The sequence below is a fragment of the Tympanuchus pallidicinctus genome, unplaced genomic scaffold, assembly GCF_026119805.1.
Source record: "Tympanuchus pallidicinctus isolate F22 unplaced genomic scaffold, pur_lepc_1.0 scaffold26, whole genome shotgun sequence".
In the NCBI taxonomy this organism is placed as follows: Eukaryota; Metazoa; Chordata; class Aves; order Galliformes; family Phasianidae; genus Tympanuchus; species Tympanuchus pallidicinctus.
The window spans coordinates 8,073,556-8,093,653 of NW_026294743.1; the positions used below are offsets into that span (position 1 = coordinate 8,073,556).

Here is a 20,098-nt window from a genome sequence, read left to right on the forward strand (position 1 = left end):
GGCTTCTGTCTTTTCCAAAGCAATCTTAACGCATCAGAGTAGACCACTTTCTAGATATGTTTATAGTAGGTCAAAAGAAAGCAGAGAATTATCTTAAAGAAACACATCTGCTAACCAGATTCATAGTAGGTTTAACTGATGTATTCTAATTCTAGTAACTATCTCTGAATATTCTTCACAAGTTTTAATTAAAATTTTCTTTTCTTTTTATTTAACACTATGCATTCAGCTAGGCAAAATCAAGAAGGTGACTTTACTTGAATACTGGCATTCACACAAAACTGAGTGACATTTCTCATTCCATCCTGCTCAGCATATGTCCTTTTATCACACTTGGAATTCAATTCAGACTTCAACATGCAGGCTTTGAAGTACAAAAAAATAGTAATGAAAAAAGGTAACTTTATGAAAACTCTATAGAACAATATAGAAAACCATATCTCTCAAGCAAACAGTGTGAAATTGTGAAGTGCAATTAGCAATCAGCAGAACCATAATGAGCTGGAAAGGAGACTTGTGTGTTTTCAGCATCCTTTCTGTATGTTTTAATAAATGCTTTGAGTTCAACAACTATAAATAAAGGTGGAATTACAATTTTTAAGATACGAATATATATATACACACACACACACACACAGCAACTCACAATGTCTTTCAATACTGTTTAAGTAGTCAGGTACTCAGGCTGTCACAAACAGTCAGAAATGTCATTTTCAGCAGCAGCTGAGCATGCTGTCACCAGCTACTTTTACACAACATAATAAACCAATGGCAAGCATACTTTCTGACTTCTCTATTAACAGAGCACTGCAGGCAATGGATAAATGGGAGCCTATTCTTCCATGGCAACTGGAGAAATGCATGAGAATTTAAGAAATAAAATAAAATAAAGGAAAGTAATCCACTCCCTGATACAAAAGAATCACTACTCTTCAAAATCTGGTCTCTCTATTGCTTAGGGGAAACAAGTTATTGCCATGGTTTATTACCTGTTTTACAACTGTATGTTATTAAGAGATCAATAAAGTACAGGACAATTTACTATTGACAAAATTGTTTATCTTTTCAGTCACAAAATACTCTGAGGTAGTATTGAAGTAAACGTGTCATTTATAATCCAGCAAAGATCTAGGGCAATATAATTCCTGGATAACAGATTCAGATACCAAGAACTCACTGCCTACTACCAACACTCATTTATTGCATGTATGATTTGGAATTCATGAAGTTTTAAAGACTTAACTAACGATCACCATCTTTTACCTCCAGAAAATTATTATTTGTTATGACATGAGATTCATAAGAATCCTTATGCTCTTGAGAACTAAGTCAATTGTTTAGGTGGCATTAAAAAAAAAAAGTAGTTAATGCATTGATCCAAACAAGAATCATTCGCAAAAGTTTTGTGAATGTATTTGCAGCCTGTCATATGGATTCGTTTCAGCACATTACATCATTAATTACACTCTTACAATCTCTACCAGAGATCATCTGTTACTCACTTGGTTCTCAAACATTCTCAAAGTGGCAAATCTTGTCCTCTGTTTGCAAGTACTTTTGAAGGTATTTTTTTTAAATGTGTAGCAATACTTCTCTAAGTTGTACTACGAATACAGTGCAACAAAAATTGCTTTACTAAGTATACTTGCTAAATTTGAGTTCATGCTTAAAGTATTTCCCAATCTTGCCTGAAAGTACTAACTGAAGGTCCTTCACTCAAGACTTCATTAGCTGTTAGCATTTGAATCAATCTTCTGTACCATCTTAAAACAACACAGAAGAGACATCTGGAAGCAATTACAAACATACACCTAAGTTCACTGGATCAGCTCACTCTCCAGTACAAGCATGGAAAATATTAGAGTGACTTAGCTAAACGTTTTGTATTATAAAATAATATCCTTGCCCACAAGTCTTCATTTACTTGATTTCTCTACACAGTAAACTGACTAGCTCTTGATTTCACTTCAGATCTGCATAGGTAATGGGTTGTTTTCCTGAAACGAGAAGAGCCGGAGAGTCTGCACACCTGAGAGAGTATAGAAATAAAATATGAGGAAGCTAAAATCCTCATTAACTCCAAGACAGACTTCTTCAGTGAGTTTTAACTAAATAAGACCACTTCACAAACACTACCAAAGAAATTAGTCTCTTGTTCTGCAGGTAACTTTATTATTTCTGTAAAACTGATGCTGTTCTGTTATTTGGGAAACCTATTGTAAAGGAAACCTTACAGACATCACCACTAAAATCTCCTTAGAGAAAGGAGAAGCAAGGAAGAGGATTTGCTCTGTGAAGCAACATGGACTGCTAGTGTTTTACCTGGAATAAAAATTAGTACTTATTACTAGCAAACCTACAGATAATTGTCTGCTGCATTATAATGACTGAAATTCTCCAAACATTAAGGAAAGAAAATTGACCAAACTTCTAACATTAAAATTTTTATGTTAGAGACATAGAGTTGGAGCGTGTCCAGAGATACACAAAAATGATCCAAGGGAGGGAACAGCTCCATAGCCTGGACGGGCTGAGAACGCTGAGGCTGTTCAGCACGGATAAGAGAAGGCTCTGGGGAGACCTAAGAACAGCTCTTGAATGAACAAGTTTAATACAGATACCTCAGGACTGCCACTGAAGGGTTTCTAGAGCCCAGGCAACGCACATAAGGGAACGCTCTTTTAAGGAAATAGCATCTCAAAAGTATGAAGGCCGCTCTTGTACCCGATCTATAAACCCACAATGACTGGAGCATTATTACACTCTGAACATTTATTTTTTTTTAATTGAACCCAACAGCAGAAACACTAGTACAGATCTTTCTGGTAGACTAAGGAGGCATCCTGCAACCATTTTGCTATTACCTTAGGAATAACTCCTAAATAAAGCCATTAAAACAATCCAGTTGGCAAGCAGTAAATGGATACAGAAGAGTTCAAAGAAATCTATATTCTTTCTCATACTTTGTTTACTCGTGCTCTTCACCAGCATTTTATAACACTTTTTAAAAGGTCCCTAGAAGCCTTCTAAACAGAGCTCACCAGATTTAATCTATTCCATATTACTCAGGTCTTCCTTCACAGAAGCGAAGCCTGAAAATTGAGGTACTTACAGCTAGCTTTACACAGAGCTCCCTGCAGAGTGACTTCTACCATCACCCTAGAGCCCGTATAGAAGAGAACTCTAATTAAGAGCCTAACAATGCAGTCAGACATTTAACCTGAGATATCCTCTTCAAAAAAATACCATCTCCCTAAGAGCCTGATTTGGAAACCTGCTCAGAGAAATATGCTTTAAATCCACCCTTAAAAAACACACCTAACTTCTTCTGCCAGTGGGAAAGAAGTTCACTAAGAAAGATTGTTGTTCATCATTTTCTTCCATTAAACACTGCCGGCATCACTAATCTTACTCGTTTGCTCACAAATTTCATACTCATTATAGAACTTGTGGATTTTTATTCTTCAGTGCAACTAGGGAACGGATTATTCTGCTTGAGATCAGTGTAATTACATATAACTTGGCAGAGAACTTTGGCATCTTTTTCTTTCTTGTTAATTCAGTCTTTAGCCTGAAGTTGGACAACCACTATTTGGCAATAGAATATCAGCACAACCCAATTTTCACATGTCTGGTAGAGCTCTTGTAGCTGGGCAAACATACAAGATTGCTGTGTCTGTGAACCCAAACAGTTTAATTCCTGAAAGCTATAGTGCCAGCTCTTTCTTTGGCTTGCTCACTACTCTTGTGCACAAGCCTTCTCTACATGCTGTCTGTTTGTGAAAATGAAATTTTGCAGAACAACTCACCAACTCTGCATGTTCAGGCATGATATTGGTTCCATTTTTGATAAAAGAAATGATAGCAGGCTTCAAGATTTCCAAAAAAGGTCCTCAATTTTTTTTTGCATATTCATGACTCCTTTTTCAGTTGACACGAATGTGACTATTCCTCTTCACTCAGTATGGCCCAAGCAAGCCAAAAGGTTGGTTATCCATGATTTAGTAGTTGAGGTAAGTAGAACATTTTAAGTACATTTTACAGAAGTAATTGCTACAAAATTTGCCTTTTATAAATTTATGTGACACTACAATAAATTAAGGAAGTGTCTCAGTTTATTCCATGGCAGTACAGACCCATCTTTGGGTGCTACTAAAAGAAGGAAGCAAGACTTCAGTTCATCATCGTGATATATTTTTCAACAATGTGTTTTGCCTGGGTTTTTTGTAGCTGAAGCCACTATGATATCGACAGCCTGAGTAAGATATGTAAAACGTACCTGTTAGACTGATCTTCAGATAACTGTTTTAAAAGCTTAAAACTCACTTTCACCATTTTACAGTAGTCAGAAGTCACCGTACTATCTGCAGTCTAGGAAGTGTTTCAGTAATGCTTAAGATTACTGGAAATTAGAATTTGAAAGTTATAAATAAGATCTACTAATCATTTTAAAGAATACATGAAGATGAGAACTGTTGCAGCGCAGGATAGAATTCTCATCAAAAAGTTGTATTTAATGAACTCAGGTTTGAAATACTGAAATCATATGAGATACCCTACTTTCACATTATTTCATGGCATCACACATAATCACCTCCCTTGACTTGATGAATCCTATGGAATTACTGTCAAGCTATATTTGGCTTAGAGATCTGTTTATATGAAGCTCATTTGTAGTTTTGCTTCTAAGTGAAAAGATAAATCCATCTGCTGTCTTTCATGTCACCTTTTCACAAAAGCCTGCAAGATAAAGCCTGTAGTAATTTTTTTTAAGATCTTCAGCTGTTCCATTTTCAACTATCAAATGAAGGCTTTTCAGTACAGCACACTGAAGCTCCTCTCCACTGAGTTTATGAAGCATCATTAATTCTTAGCTTTAATATCTACACATGCAAGATGGTCGCATATTCTAATCTCATCAGGCGTCTACTTCAAACACAGGTTGTGGTGCAATAAATGTCATGAGCAGGTTCTTACCTTACTGAGTTACTTATTTCATTCCAAATAAACTATTACTTAGAGCTAAAAGATTTTACTTTCTTACCACTCAGCATTTTGAGACTCTTTTCTGTCTAGGGACTTTGTTTCCTAAGTTGGAATACTTTCTCAATTCCAAACTAGTCAAGCTATTAAATAAAGGTTAAACACATTCATCTTGTTTTAGTACAGCCACCTATGGGAAAGTGGAAAGGAGTTTTAGAGAGACGCCTAAACCCATCCTTTTCTAATTGATGTAATTCAGTAATTCATGATTTCTTAAATACAGCTTCAGATTAAGAACTAGAATAAACCTGAAATGGTCAGCTGATTAGAGGGCAAGATGTTTGCTTAGCACAGCAGCAAGCATGCTGAGTCTGAGAAGCGAGAAAAGCAGCCACCTGATTCTGCTAACTCTACCTGGTTACTCAAACAAGAGTCCCATTGGAATTTATGGATCACAAAATGACACTTCTTTGCTCCTGGGTTTACCATATTTCTTATGCCAACACTCTAGTGCCGCCTGTGCAAACTATGCTAAGTAGAAATTCCACATTCGCCATTCAAAGAGATGATACTAACACAGATATAGCATCAGAATTTTTTGTGAAGTTTAGTTTTACATCACAAATGCAACCATCTGGCAATAGTCTGCAGCTTACAGGGCAAGAGTTTAAGGTATGTTTGCTGTGTGTGGTTTCTTTACAGGGAAGTAGAGAAGGTTTGAACTCACCTTGAACTCTTAGAAATCCTAAAGTGTCTCTACGTACCGAAGTACTACAGAAAAGAATGGTGTAGTCAAAAATGTATATTTTGCATGATAAAGTGAAAGATGGTACCAGTGAAGCATGAGTCATCACCTCTTGACATTTAATTTAACAAAACTTTGAGAACAAGAGCGTTGATAATGCTGGAAGCTGATACATCAAAACAAGAGAAAAACTGAAAATTTAAGATGACAAAGATACAGTCAACTAGAGAAGAGATCACAGTGATTCCCATTGAAAACAATATTATGTCCAGCCACCAGGGCACTGCACATTAGAAGGAATGTATCAACAGGGCAACTGCACTAATCCACAGCTTTGTGACCCTAGCTACACATTCTATGAGGAGGAACAAGCAGCCCCTTCAGCCTCCAGTTAGCTCTTCCACCCAAAAAGGCCTTGTACAAGCACTATTTCAAGCTGGTTTGGGATAGAATGGCTGGCCTATTTCCGTGACTTCTGTAGGTAGTTTGTTAAGACATAATACTCTTGCAGTAAAAAGACTAGTGCTCTCTGACAGCAGCAGTGCAGACAGACCTCCAGCGATGTATCAAACTTGGAAATCCCAGTGACCTTACAATGATTTTAAAAATGAATTGATTTTCTCAGTGAATTTATTTCAGTATGGTTAAAAAGTACACACGATATTATGCCATTTACTCATGGACTGCTTTTTGTTGTTTTTATTGTTTTTGTTGATGTTGTTTTAAGGTTTGTAAGGCAGATGTACAAAGCACAACAGGAAAAACTACTCACCTTGCAATACTGAAAACCATCTTATAAAATGCATAAGTAACTAGAACTCAGATAATGAAGGAAACATAACTTTGCCAGCAACTCACCTCAGGGAGATTTGTTAATATGACACAGGAACAATTCACAATTCATTCTTTCACTCTTTCAGAGGTTGACTCACATTGAATATTACCAGTCTATTTCTTTTCCTATTTAACGCTCATAAAATTTCCACTGTGAGTAGTTTCACCTGAAGGGAAGGAATACACATTAGTTCTTTTTTATCTTCCTAATTCAACGAGGAGCAGCTATTAAACATAGAGAATAGGGTGCAAGGGCAGTCTTCTGTTATGATCCTAAAATACTACAGAAACAAGGAGTGGAGCAGAAGATACAGCATATGTGCCAAACACTTCAAAATGCAGACAGTCAACCACTGACATGGGAGATGCTAATCCACCATTTTTGTGTACTTACTGGTAAGCAGACTTCCAGATAAGTAAGACAGTTTAAAATCTAGGTTTTGAGCTTTGCTGTTCTCAAGAACTTGCAGCTCTAACTTATCTCAGCTTTCCCTGCCATCACAAAGTTTCATCTGAGATTTCTGTAATTTGTAAGAATGGATCAGTCATCGCAAAAGTTAATATCCCTAGCCCGGTGCCTCAGTTTAGGAAGTAACATTTACCTCAAGCTCATGTTTTAGAACCAAAAAACCTGAAAATAATTTCTTCCAGTTCTCATCTCCCCATCTTTCACAGAACACAACTTAGTAGTGAAAATGATCAATTATTAGAAAGGATCATTGAAGACACAAATTATAGCATTCAGAAAGTTCGTCAAGAATGCAACATCATAACTTAAATACATGCTGAACAAAAACATCCATCCAAATCCTATACTCTTTGTATTTTTGCGTGATGACAGCACTCTAGGTGAATACTTTGACTGAAAACACATCTTCTAGAACTGTGCCATAACACACATTTGTGCAAGAGCTGCAAGAAAACCGACAGCCATTTGTTGGCCTCCAGGACACTGAAAGTTGTATTTGCCGTTCCAGTGTCTTTTCTAACTAACAGGAAAAAAAAAAAGAAAAAAGAAAAAAAAAAAAAAGGAAAAACAAAAAACAACAGGACCTCTGATGCTTTCTACGCAGTATATCCACTGCATTTATTTGCCTTTTTTTTCTTTTCCTCAATATGTTGGTCTTTTCACATGACACTCTCGTTTGATCCTTCCCTTGTCTGTATGCCATGACTCATAGAAAATCACATTTACTTGTGTTCATTCCTTGGTTTGCCAAGTGACAAGTTTATTGGCCACGTTAATGATGTCACAGATTTTCTTCATACATCAGTCATCTCGAGTGGCATTTAGAAAGGGCATTTTCTGCCTACAATCAATAGCTTCTGTAGCTGCTGTAATATTTGTTCTTACTTAGGGATATTACTCAGAATATAAAAGCAATTGATTGTAGGCAGAAAATACACTTGCCAATTACAGATGGAAAGGGGAAGAATCTGAAGTGCCCTCCAGCTTAAGTAGTTCCAGCTGGTGATACACCACTACTAATCGCATACGTGTTTGAAAGCCACCAAAGCCTTCTCAAGCAAATGCCTGATTTTCCTCACAAGCTGAAACCCAAAGTATGATTTATTCCAGTGAAAACATGAATCCAAATTTCTAATGCTGAGTTTCTCAGAGATCTACTTTCACAGTGGCTGAACAAGAATATCCTGTCAATGAATTAAAGTGGTAAAAATGCAAGTTAATAATGCTTCTTATTATGCAAACTGGAACAGATTTAAAGTGTGGTTCTTTGTTCTTTGGGATGAAGTTTAAGTAGGTGATAACCTGCGTATTTGATTTTAACAGGTTGTGATTAACAAAGAGTGGCATTACTAATTACAACAAAATGTCAGCATATCTTTGGTTTGGTGCACGGCCAGAACATTTTCCAGTTCTGAAGTCTGGCCTGATAGCCACAGCCTGGAAAGTGGAACAGGCACATACATACTTGCCTCATTTCATACATTATGTTAGACAATTACACGCAGAAAATTGCTCCAAACAAGCCTATTTCAGACTACTTTGTCTTCTTATCTCCAAACTCGCAACCACATAAGCATTCATTTCTGTACTCCATTGCAGATGGCTGCAAGGAGTTATCCCTGATTTCAGCAGTACCTCTGTTCATAAACTATTCATTCTCATGTTCCCTCAATGCGCAGCGTATACCATATGAAAACAGTAAAGCTGGAAGAAGAAAATTCAAAGGCAGCTTTCAACAAGCTTAACATAAGCAACAGCAAAATGGCCAGATCCCAGGAGCTGCCAGTTTGAACAACAGCTTTCACAAATTGTGATGGCTCACTTGTTTTTACAAATATCAGAGAATTCTTGTACAGGCTGCTTTAAGGCTCAATTTTAACACGTACCTCAGTGTGATAAAGGTATGAGTTCCAGCGACACTGGATTGGAGCACATAATTCCACCTTTCTGAAAGAATAAAAACGAGCTGCAGTTAGCACAAAATCAGTATTGCTTGTTGTTTTCCATGCAGCTTTTAGAGATTAAGGAATTCTTCTGAACAGATGCAGTCATTAGACCCTACCATAGATAGAATTCTAGATTCATGATTCAGAAACAATACTTTCAACACATTTCTTCCATAAATGAAATTCAGATGCCAGTGCAAAAGCTATATAAAATGTGAACCTTTTGCCACTTACTTATGCCAAATAAATCTTTTCATTATAAAGAAGCTCTTGCTTTCATAGGTATTTCAACAGAAGGTGTATGTTAAACCACCTGTGTAGAATAATAAATATCATAATATCATAAATTAGATTTTTTGCACTTACAAATTCTAGTTACTTGAGGATTTAAAATTAATCTCTTGATAAATTTGAGTACTCTTTGCTATATTTTGGGACCCATAATCTAATTTCAAGTCTTTCTATATGCACAATTTCCTTATGAATTTCTACATATTATCACTCTACACATATTGAGTCCGAAAAACTGCTTTAGATTGTTTTAATATCAGCAAAAACAATGTGATATATGGTTTTTTTTTTTATTCAGAGACTTTATTCAGAGTCATCAAAACAGGCAAAGCTTTCAGTCACTGCTTCAGTCAGCATCTTTGCACTTGATCCAGTCTGAAGTTTTCAAATTTAACAGTCACCATCCTTTCTGCTCATCCCAGTATAAAAATATTGAAATAAATGTTTGTTGTGGGTTTTATTCTGATGTGCTTTTGTTCTTCAGACTCCCAAGCAGACCTAGAAGCATAAGCAGAAATAGCAGTTATCAGCAGTTACTTGGAAATAGGATTTATATGTAATCCTTAAAAAAATGCTCCCTTTCAAAATTTCATCTTTACTTGGGATATTCACTTAAACTAAAATTTTGCACCAAATCATCAGATTCAAAATGCAAAGATCATTCTCAGGAACTGCACTTGTGTTGCTAGTCATGATTTCTTCTGATATACCATTTACTCAAAGGAATTTTCCATGCTGTCACTGCCCTAAAGATTCTTTTCACGGTCTCAGTAACAGTGGCATCTGCAGAGGGGAGCTCCAGCCACTTGAAACTCATTAAAGCATACTTGAGATTGACAATGAGTTGAAAACATCTGTCAGACTTGGCCAAGATTTCAATCAAGTGTGATGTTGCTCTGTTACTGTGGTACATTGACTTAATAAATGACTCATCTGCTGTCAATGCAAGGAAAGTTGGGTTCTAATTACTAGCCTGTTGTTTTTTTTTTTTTTTTTTTTTTTTTGTTTTGTTTTGTTTTGTTTTTTTTCTGAATCTGAAATTTACTTTCACTTAAAGGTTCAGTGTGCACGTGACATAAGTTATAACTAATCTGCTGAATCTATAAAGCCAGGGTAAGATGGTACAGACTAGCTTTATAACTTGCTGTATTAGGCATCAGCTGATGTCTAACATAGTATACATATAAAGCACTACTACAAACAGCCTAAGAATGATGAAAAAGTGACTGATACTTTTCAGCTTCATTTTTTTTTAACGTCAACAAGTCCCAAACAACTCTGAGCAAAAAGCTTCTAAGAACCTACTGTCACTTCTGAAAAATAACATCCAGACAAACCTCTTAGTTAAACAAGCTATTTTTCAAAGAAGCTAAAGAAGTGTATACCTAACTGAAGGTCTGCCACATTCAGAAATGAAAGGGCTGTTCTTCTGTTTCAAATAGAATGGGAAGGAAGTAGCATATGATTAATTCTTACCTCCAAAAAGCCAAAGTTTTCTCTCAGATGTAAGTGAAGCAAATCCTATCTGGTGACAGATGGTCTTCTTTCTTTCTCTTCTCCTCATAACAATTTTTTCTTATTTTTTTTTTCAGAATCTATTTCATCCAAAGGTGTTACAGGTACTTCTCGATCTGTCCTTCCTTGGAAAGGGTCACATGAACATGAAAGTCTAGATAAAGTAATGATTTTGCACCATAGGTCCGTAGCCTAGAAAGCTGTTACAATCATTATTTACTTGATAGAAGTCACTCATATTTGATGAGTATGCCACATTGTAAACCTACAGCTGCACAAAAACCTTGTCAACTGAAGATTAAGTCCTACCATCCTCATGTGTGAGGATGTCAGTAGAAATTGCTTAATGAAATCTTACTTACAATAAACAGATTTAATTCATTTAGAGTTTTTAGTTTTTGGCTGGCTGTTTTGTTGTTTTTCTTTTTAGTTTTTATCATTTGTTTGCTGGTTTGTTTTCATGAATGCTGTTGTTGTACAAAGACATCAGGCTTACCAACCACTCTCAGAGGCTTCTTATTCAACTAAATCCAGTAAAGATTGACCTTAAACCAACAGAGCAGATAAAGGTAAATGAAAAGGTCTTTAAACATCCCACCCAGGCTGCACACAGACAGGAGATCAAATTCAAGGCTGTATCTCTGGGTAGGAACAATGAAGAGTAAGCCCGTGGTTCTTGTTCTTTAATAGTCAGTCATCCCCACTTGCAAACACTGACAAAATCAGATTGTGTGTGCAACAGAACTGTTGCTCCAAATAACTTTTTCTTCATTTTTTAGGTTATTTTTTCTTCAAAAATACCACTGCCATTTTCTGAAATGATTAATATTACTTGATGAAAAAGACGGAATACGAAAGAAAAATAAATAAAGAGTTGATTATCTATTACTTAAAATTATTCCTCATTTAAATAAACATCATCTAGATTAATACAATGAGAATGTTAAATTTTCCTTGTGAAATGCATACAGTCACAGAAAATCAGTTTTTTTATTTTACAGTAGGCAGCCCAATAACATGCATGGTTCTTCTGTGAGAGGCTGGAATACCATTTGCTGCTGCATTTTCACTTTATAAAATAAAGTTCTTTGTGCAGCCAGCAGCTGTCTCTCCTAGCAACCTTTCAATTGAGAGGAGAGCATCTCTACTTCCATTAAGATACTGCAATATGAATGTATGTAATATACTGACATATACATTGCAAGGCTATTGAACATTTTAAATAGTCTTCTGAAATGCACAATAATATTGCAATGACTTCTCTTTTTACTTAGACATAATAAACACAAAGATGTGTTCACAAACCGACAAAGTAAGGTACTCTGCACTAGAAATTTGCACTTCTTTCCTGAACTGAACCAAAAAAAAAAAGCAGCAGCATTTTGGGCAGGCATCAAGGGTCGTAATAATAACATATCCTTACCCTTAGGGCTACTCACACTTCAGATAATCTTACTCTGAGCAAACTAAGAAATTAGGGGATAACAAAGAGTATGGTGCAAGCCAGTTCAGGTAAAGGAGACAAATTTAATCTTAGAAAATGTAACTGTGTTCTCTGAGGCTTTCTAGTCTCCAGGTTTTAATGATAATATCCATTGACAGCTTAGTCGCTGAAGTCCTGGTGCACCAGGCACTTCAACAGACATCCAGAGCATAAGTCCGCTCCTGCCTTAATCCTGACACAATTCATACATGTAAATTTACTTAAGAGGAGGCATGAATGAAGCTCATTCATTCCTAAGTACAATCAGACTGAAACGCTTGTGATGAGCAAACAGTCAGATGTTATTATTCCTTATGAACCTGCTATACTTACATCAATTTCTATCCCTTTTTAAAAGCGGACAGACAAGATGATTAAAGAAGCAATGTACATCTCAAGATTATAGTGAGGAAACACATTGTCATTGCACAGTGTATTCTAGAATCCCTAAGAAATCTGTATTGTTTTATGATCTCTAACAACATCACATTCACTTCTCAAAAAATGCTGCTTGAAAATATAGGTGAGGTCATAAATCCCAGCTGGTCTCCTGCTTTTCTCAAACAAAGAGAAGAAAACCGAGTCAGCTCTCTAGGAGAGAGTATTAATGGCTTCTAATGTGTTTGCTCTATTCTTTATATTCTGTATGCAGCAGCCCTGCTGTAAATCTCTACACCCACCAAAAAAATAGTGCTAAAAAAAAAAAGTAATAATAGTTACTCTAATCTAGTTGTGCTTTTTGCATCATTTTGAATAAAGCTAGCAACAATACATAATTTGACATTATTTTTATTAAATATCTACAGCAAATACATTAATCTAATGTTCACCTAGCAGCAGCATATGTACCAAAGCATAGTTGCAATAAAATGGAGTACCGCTTCACCGTCAGCTTAAGACAAAAAGCAAGCAGATTTCGCCTCACCTTAAGAACAGGCATAAGAGATGCCTCAATTGCATCCATACAGGATGAAACTCTCCTGCATGCATAAAGGCTTCCTAGTCTAATGAGTGTCAAGTTTTAAATAATAATACCTCTGGAACATTTGTTTCTGCTCTAGGATGAATTTTATTAAGAAAAATTTCACAGACGCTGTCATTTAAAAATTACCCTTTGTATTTGCTTTAGTCTCCAAAACAAAAGATTTTTCTTTTAGAAACCAAAGTCTTTCTGCATTTCTGCTTCAACACCTCTTACTGTGTAACTAGCATCTGTACAGGCAACAGTAAATTTAGCAACCTGTGGAATTCCTAGCAATAATAGGAATATCACAGTATGAGCTAGTTAATCACTTTCAAGGCCAACTTGAGCCCATTTTATTGGCTTTGTATTCCACTCAAGTTTCTAAGTGTCAAGGCAACTCTGCCCACAAATAACACATCTTCAATTAGAGATAGCAAGTAACAGTTTGCGCACAGTCCAAATCCTGCAAACTGGCAATCATCTCCTGAAAACTGCAAACAGTTATTTCCATTGTCATGCAACGGTACTTCTGATCCCCCATCATTTCTCAGTTATATGAACTGATGATTAATTTCTAAGACCAGGGGGAAAAAAAAAACAAAACACAATGTTTTTGACAGGGGTTAGTGATTTGCCATTTAGTCTCTGCACACAGACACACACGCCCAAATAATACTCTTCTCTGCTAAATTATTAACGTTACTCACAGATTCCCACTCTAATCTCATCGTGAAATGTTTTTTTTTTTCATTTGCCCCCTAAAACAACATAGGCCAGGCTTCTGAGCGTTTGGAGATGGCAAGCTTTCTTACACTGACTCCAAATGAAATATAATCTCATACAGCAAATCCAGAAACTCCAGAAAAGTGAAGTAGATGATATTGAGGGTACTCTCTGGCTTGTGGGTTTGTCATGACTTATCGGCAGAAAGGAGAGCAGATAAGAAGTAGATAAACTGCAATACTTCTTGCAGCACACCAGCTGACCACAGCCTGCATGTACCTGCCCAGGTGGTTTTAAGCATTTTCTCACACATGCTGCATTGATTTCTATTACCAAACATCTAAATAAAGGTTTAATTGAGTGTTTGCTGTTAGAATTTTTCATTATTAAAAATGGCAAGTTTCTGTTAAACTTGGATTTAGGTGAAGTTGTATTTTTCAGGAAAAAGAAGCGTCCCATAGAACATTATTGCTCAAGCCCACTTGACCAGGCCCAGAACAAAAACAAAGGAATTCTTTATCATTGAAAAGGGATCTTGCTTTTAAACAGAAATATCAACTTGCTGCAGAACGAACAGCATTTCTTCAAGGGGGAACACTTACAAAGAGCACAGGCCCATTTCCAAACATCCTTCCCATGGGACATTTACAGGTTACAGAGCAGGTCCGGACTACCAGAAAAGATAACATTTCAGCTGGGAGCACACAGGTCAATCTAATATTTAATCAGTGGACAGATCTATTACTCAAAATTACAGTCATGTTCTTCACATTCCTTATATTGAAGTTACTTACTGAAAAGGGACTGCTCTAAAGAAAATTAATTGAAAATTTGACCCCAACAGACCTGCAGTAATTGTTAAGGGATTGATTATTGTTTAAGGAACAATTTAGAAAAACAGGGGCTAATATGCAGTCTAAATATGTTAATGATCCAATGATTTTTCTCTGAAAGTAGAGCATCCCTAAAACCATTGCTCCAGTACTACGATCAGCACATTTGTTACAACTATGTATCATCCTATGCCCTTTCTTTGAAGGCCAGAATAAACCACATACTTCCCTGCACTGCACAGGAGGGCTATTACTCAGGGGGAGGCAATGAATGGCTGCAGGTATGACCTGTGAGAGAAAAGACAAGGATCTAAGCTGTGCTGGGCACAGTTAGCTCCATTGGAACCGCTGTAGGACACAGCTGAGCCCATCAGCCAAGCTGCTGGCCCCCATGAGTGTTTAAGAAAAAGTAAAAAGAAGACTGGGAAACCAAAGAATAAAGAGTGAGAAGCTGCACTGGAAACTGTAAGGTCAGTGAGGAAGGAGAGGGAAGTGGTGTACCAGGCACTGAAACAGATTATCTCGTAGTCTGTGGAGAGGACCATGATGGAGCAGGGAAGAGATGTGAGAGAGAAGCTGCAAAGAAACTACTGATTGTATCCTCTCATTCACCTGAGCTGCTCAATGCTAGATAGAGGAATTGGGAGTATAGAAATGCAGTTGAGTGAGGGGGGAGGGGAGAGCAAGGGGAAACAGTCTTTGTTTTAGTCTTTGTATTTTGCTACCATGATTTATTTTAATTTGCAGTATATTCATTTTCCTTAAAATGAGTATGTTTTGCCCATAACCCTCATCGTCAAGCAAGTTCCCTGTCTTCATCTCTACTCATAGCTTTCTCATCCTTCTTTCTCTTCACTCTGCTGAGAAGGTGGGTTGAGCGACTGGCTGGATCGTTTTTGCCCTTAGACAAGCTTAACTCACAAGTCTCAGTGCATGAGATCAGGTATTTCCATCGACAACTAGGAACTTGCAACTACATTGAACTTAAAAATCCCACTAATAGCTCTGATTCAGGAGCTCTCCGTAGTCAAGAAAACTCAAGGGAAGGGTTCATGCAATCTCTTATTGATTTTAATGTATCTGCCTGCAAAAGTATTTTCCATACACAGAAGGCTGTGGGTCTTCTGCGAAGACTCTGTCAAGTTCTACAGTAGCACAAGGCTCCACCAGCCTCAAGGAAACTGCAGGATGGGGATCATGAATTGCTCAAATGAATGTAAGCCAATATAACTGTCAAAGGCCAATGAATCAAAACAAGAAAATCTCTTAGCAATTAGCCCACAACTATTTAGCTCTATGGTCATCAAAATACTAAAGAAAAAACTGTTGCCAATATAGTCAGGGTTCTCTTAATTTCATGCACTGTGACTTCAACAATTTCTTCATTTCTCATTTTATTTCTCTAAAAGTGGCTTCATTTAAAATCAGGGAAACCACATTTCATGCTCTTCAATTTCATTAAAAAATATACAAAAGCCCTTACTAAAAGAATACTCCTCTAATTAAACCATTGTTGCAGAAGGAATTATTGAAATGATGGATCTGAACGCATTCTGACACTCTATATTCCCTTGCACGTCATCCCTACAGTACACAAATAAGAAAAAAAAATAAACTCCTCCCTTAAAATAAAACAGATTTAGAATCACATGATGAAGTATGAAACACCCAAGAGTAACACAAACGAGTTGTCTCACAGATTTTCTTAAGTGATTCAAGAAATAAGGCCACTGACCACTTCTTCATCACCGCAAGAACATAATATCACACTCTCAGAAAATCTACATGTATCCTCTTGACAAGAAAGATATGATTATGAACCTTACTTAAAATTCTTTTCATGCTGTATGTAATATACATACCCCAGGAATTGCATACAATATTTTAAGAATTTCTTGGTTACAGGACTGTTACAGTTGGTGTTACAGCTGGAAAGATGAAAGATCATCGTGGTGCAAATGGAAGAAAGAAACAAGCAGAGAAGGAATGCTCACCTGTATCCAAAGATCCAGGTGCACAGGAAAGACTCCACAGAGGAGGGATCTCCAGAAAGAGACCCTTCCCCAGTGCCAGTCAGCCCTTAAATGGGGGTCTACAGCCTCCACCTGTACTCCCAGGGCTGACTCAGCCCTTGCCTCAGGTTATCAATCAGTGGCTCAGGCAGTGACTCAACTGTTCCCATACAGAGGACAAATACATGATATATCAAGACTTTGTTTCTACCTAGGTGAGAAAAATTCCTGGTAACAGCTCGAATCAAAGCAGCTTATATTTCCTCAAAAAGTATTTAACAGTTTAGTATAAGGATCTTTAGTGCCCCTTTAGCATTCAAATGTTGTACAGATAATCACAATCTGTTGGCAGTTGCATCAAATGAGACTGACAAAATATTTCAGCTAAATTCCTCATTGGTGAAGGTCTGTATCACAGCCTCTTCCTTTCCAGGTTGGACCGCAAAAGAGCTTGAAAAGGATAAATGTTGAAAGTTTTCTGCTTTCTTGTAGATCTGTCCAAGCAATGGAGATTGTCGTAAGCTTTCTAACACTGATGCTTCACAAATGCTCCTGCCATCTTTGGTCTTCTATGTTCTCTGCCTACTCCCTCAAAGATGTGTTACATCAGCATCCTATAGGTACACCTACAACTTCAGGGTGTGAAAAAGAAAGAGACACTGGGAAAGCAAGTGAATATTCTGAGTCTTGATAAAACCTATTGTGTTCCCATGTGATGTGTAACACCCTAAGACTTCTCCCTTCTAGCTCCAAGTTGACAGAAAGATGATATCAATGCATTATCTCAGTGCCATAGGTTTGCTTTTTTTCATTCCAGAAGGTACTTGAAAATTGAGCTATTCCGTTACCTATGCAAAGGATAAATGAGAGAGATACTAATTATCTGCATTTTTTAATTCCTATTGACCTTGTCACATCAGCCCGGTGCCTAACAAAAGACTCAGAAAATCATTTCCAGTAAGAAAAACCCTATTTTTACTAAGCAAGAGGTATAAGTGAACAGATTCTAAGAAAGTCAGGAAAGAAAAGTTAAATTTATTTTATAGCATGAATGAAAATTAAAACAGTATCTACCACCCAGAAGAGCAGATGAATTAGTAAGCCTTGTCTCAGCAACACCTCTCTATCAAGAGCCATTAAATGTCAATTCACTTGTTTTAAATTCACTTTTGTTACTCTCCTTACAATCCACAAGAAATGCTGGAATACTGGGAATATCCACAGCAAACATATGTTAGTAGCTCTGACAGCACTATCGACAGCAATCAAAGCAGTGAAGAGTGCAAATGCATTACTGAATGATTATAGGGAGGCTTTAATCTTTTCTCATAAATGACTTCTCTCCAGCTACCTGATCATTTGTGTTCCAGAACAAAAATGTGTGCTTTTTAAAACTTCTGACTGATCTGAGTGGTTCACAAATAGGACCACGAGGAATCTCACGTGGCAGTTGTCACATGCTGTCCTGTTTTGTATTCAGCAGAATTAGATTGCTTCAAACAAACCATGACATCAGCTCATGAAGAAAGATTTTGTATTTTTGAAAGAGTTTTACTATTGCAGAAAAGAACTATAATTCATCTATATTTTTTCTTTGTATCATTTAACTAAAGATGTATTAAAAATATATTTTTAAAATATTTGCTGGACCCATACATTAAAAACTAACAATTGAAAATCTTGCAATATATACTTTTCTCACGTGCTTACTCCATTGCTAAACAGAGGAGTGCACAGTATATAAAGTGGTGGGGGAGTAGATTCCCTAAAACCTAACACACTCTGAGACTACTCTAACATACTTTGGCAATTCTGCTTGAAGCTGCTTCTATCAACAACAAAGAAAAGAAGGTATCATTGATTTCTATGGATGCTGGCTCAGATGCAAAGACAGTATGCACAAACAAAGCTTTAGGGACTGTTTTTGATCACTCCATTTATTTATTTATTTATTTTCTACTGTTGTTCATTTCTGCATTTCCTTATTTTGCTGAAATACAGAACAGCTGTTCTCACTAGCTTAGCATTTCGATGCTGTGAAGAAAACCAAAACATCTAAATTTCCTTTATTGTATTTTATTTTAAGTAGAATAGCAAAGATCACATTCAAAGGAGAACAAAATAAATGTCCAAAAAAAGGCAGAGAGGGAAGAAAATCTACTATGCTGACTGTGTGGGAATGTTTCTCCCTGGACGAGTCACAACAGACATAGTCTAGTGGAACATCTTCCTCTCCAATATGTGGCTAATAAAGCAGATACCATAGCAAAATGGCTCACATTCTAAGGAGTGAACCCCAAAATTCTTTTAGGGTCATTACAGCAACAAACATGAAATAGCTTTAGTAGAGCAGTTTATCATATACAAAGAAATGCACACCACACGTGAACAGAGGCTGACCCTTGCAATAAGCCACACAACACAGTAAGATCAGCTGTACAAACAGCACAGCTGATGTGGACGTGTTCACCGAACACGCTCAGCTGTTCTGGACATTCACAACTCCAAGTTTTCTGAATGCTATGCTTCGTAATTCAACAAAATCTGTGGGAAAATAATTGGATATACGCAGAGAAACGTGAACATCAGAGTAAAAGGCAAGCAGAGCACAACCCCACACCTTACATAGCTCTGCATGCACTCTAAAATCTGCCCACAATGTTGGGCAAGAACTTTGCTAGCACAGACAAACTACCAATGTAGTGCTATATGCTACAGGTCCCTGGATGAGTACCAGAAAGACCCTTCAGCAAGGACCAGTCTGCAGAAAACACTACGCTGACACAGCTACCATGTTTTTAAGAAAAGTCATTCATTTCTGAACAAATTGTGCAATGCAAATATACCCACAGCCTCCGAGCTCTCCAGTTACCTTAAGCGTCACCACACTATGGTTGGTGCTATGGCTCAAGTCTACATATATCCTTAAAGCAGGGTATGCCCTGCAGTTCCACAATTGATCCTCCCTTCCTTTTTAACTCAAGGAAACAAATTAAGCACTGTGCCTGGGTGCATATTGCTCCTGAGCCTAACTACTGTGCTTTTCAAGCCAAAAGGACAGATTGCTGGCTGTGCATAGGTGGGGGCAGACAATTAGTGCACTACACACACATCTATGGCTAGAAAAACCTTTGTCTCTCTGACACAGCAGCATATAACAGAGAATGACTTCTATGCCCAGCACTTTTTTTTTTCCTCCTTTCCCTGCTGTCACAGACAGTGAAATGAGGCAAGGGATGACAGCTATCTGATAAGTCACTACTTAGCTGAAAAGTCAAGTGCCACACACAGCTATTTGGC

At 37.0% G+C, this 20,098-nt stretch overlaps 2 long non-coding RNA genes across 2 annotated transcripts; both read right to left on the reverse strand.

Moving 5' to 3' along the window:
- Positions 1-363: 363 nt before the first annotated feature.
- Positions 364-8,980, reverse strand: LOC128084270 (uncharacterized). The gene is made up of 3 exons (XR_008208416.1): positions 8,918-8,980; positions 6,587-6,729; positions 364-2,029 (listed from the first exon to the last, which is right to left on the reverse strand). It is a non-coding gene; the product is annotated as an uncharacterized LOC128084270 (long non-coding RNA).
- Positions 8,981-9,502: 522 nt separating this feature from the next.
- LOC128084267 (uncharacterized) lies at positions 9,503-16,829 on the reverse strand. The gene is made up of 3 exons (XR_008208414.1): positions 16,781-16,829; positions 10,745-10,937; positions 9,503-9,766 (listed from the first exon to the last, which is right to left on the reverse strand). It is a non-coding gene; the product is annotated as an uncharacterized LOC128084267 (long non-coding RNA).
- Positions 16,830-20,098: the final 3,269 nt, after the last annotated feature.